This window comes from Numida meleagris, chromosome 1 (assembly GCF_002078875.1).
Source record: "Numida meleagris isolate 19003 breed g44 Domestic line chromosome 1, NumMel1.0, whole genome shotgun sequence".
NCBI classification, from domain to species: Eukaryota; Metazoa; Chordata; class Aves; order Galliformes; family Numididae; genus Numida; species Numida meleagris.
This window is the reverse complement of record NC_034409.1, coordinates 139,411,740-139,413,137: the sequence shown is the minus strand read 5'-3', so window position 1 is coordinate 139,413,137 and position 1,398 is coordinate 139,411,740. Positions and strand designations below refer to the sequence as shown.

At 40.3% G+C, this 1,398-nt stretch overlaps 1 non-coding gene across 1 annotated transcript; it reads left to right on the top strand.

Moving 5' to 3' along the window:
* TRNAE-CUC lies at positions 327-398 on the top strand. The gene has a single exon. It is a non-coding gene; the product is annotated as a tRNA-Glu (tRNA).

The following is a 1,398-nucleotide window of genomic DNA, read 5'->3' as shown; positions in this document are numbered from 1 at the left end:
ACAATTAATACTCATTCAGATAAGATGTATTCTCAAATGGGCCATGAAAACATTTAATTCCAGTTAACTTATATACTCTGAAGTAGGAAACAAACAAACCAAAATCTCCTAACAATTCAAAAGATTTAATACAGGGAGGGAAAAAGAAAGTATTGGTTTTCAGCTTCCGTGTCTTTTTGATAACTAGTGCATCTTCCTATGTTGACTGTATGTTTCTTTCATTCTCATATGGAACAATATTTATTTAGTGCAAAAGATTAACATCTTATTTAGTGCAAATGATTAGCATCTTTTTTTTTTTCTTTGCAAATGATTAACACCAGTTTTCCCTGGTGGTCTAGTGGTTAGGATTCGGCGCTCTCACCGCCGCAGCCCGGGTTCGATTCCCGGTCAGGGAAGCTACCATTTTGACTTGGAGAGCTGGGCAGCAATGAACTAGATGAGGTTTAACAAAAGCAAGTGTAGACTCTTGGACCTGGGAAGGAATAACTGCAAGTATCAGTACAGGTTGGGACATGACTTGCTGGAGAGGATCTGTGCGGAGAAGGACCTGGGGGTCCTGGCAGATGACAGGTTGGTGATGAGCCAGCAGTGTGCCCTTGTAGCCAAGAATGCCAATGGCATCCTGGGGCATATTGGAAGCAGCCTGGCCGGCAGGTCGAGAGAGGTGATCCTCCCCCTCTACTCTGCCATCATCAGGCCTCCCCTGGAGTACTGTATTCCAGTTCTGGGCTCCCTAGCACAAAAAAAAGACAGGGATCTCCTGGAGATAGTCCGGCGGAGGGCCACAAAGATCCTAAAGGGCCTGGTAACTCCCCTGTGAGGAAAGGTTGGGTGACTTGGGTCTGTTCAGCCTTGAGAAAACTCAGAGGGGATCTTATTAATGTTTATAAATATCTTAAATGTGGGAGTCAAGGAGACATGGCTAACCTCTTTTCAGTGGTCTGTGGGGACAGTACAAGGGGAAACAGCCATAAACTTGAGCATAGGAAGTTCTGTACCAATATGTGAAGGAACTGCTTCACAGTAAGGAAGCTTTAGGAGAACAACTACAAGAAGAAAAGCTAGACTTTAACTAACATAGGATTAAAATCTCCTCAGCAAGACAAGCAATACCAATTATTGGGTAAAAGCAACCAATATTTGTATAAATTTACTATGAAAAAGAAGTGCTTCTATATGACTTTGCTCTTTTAGAACATTCGACTTGAAAACTGCATAAAATATGAAACTTCAAACTGTCCATTTAGCAGCAGAGTCCATGAAAGATAATGAAAGGAAATCTGTTTTTAGAATAGTGTAATATATGTAAAGAAAAATGCTAGATTAAATTTCATAAATTAATTTATCTGAGGAGCAGAAAAGAAAAAAATAGATATTAGATGTTATTGGTAATTA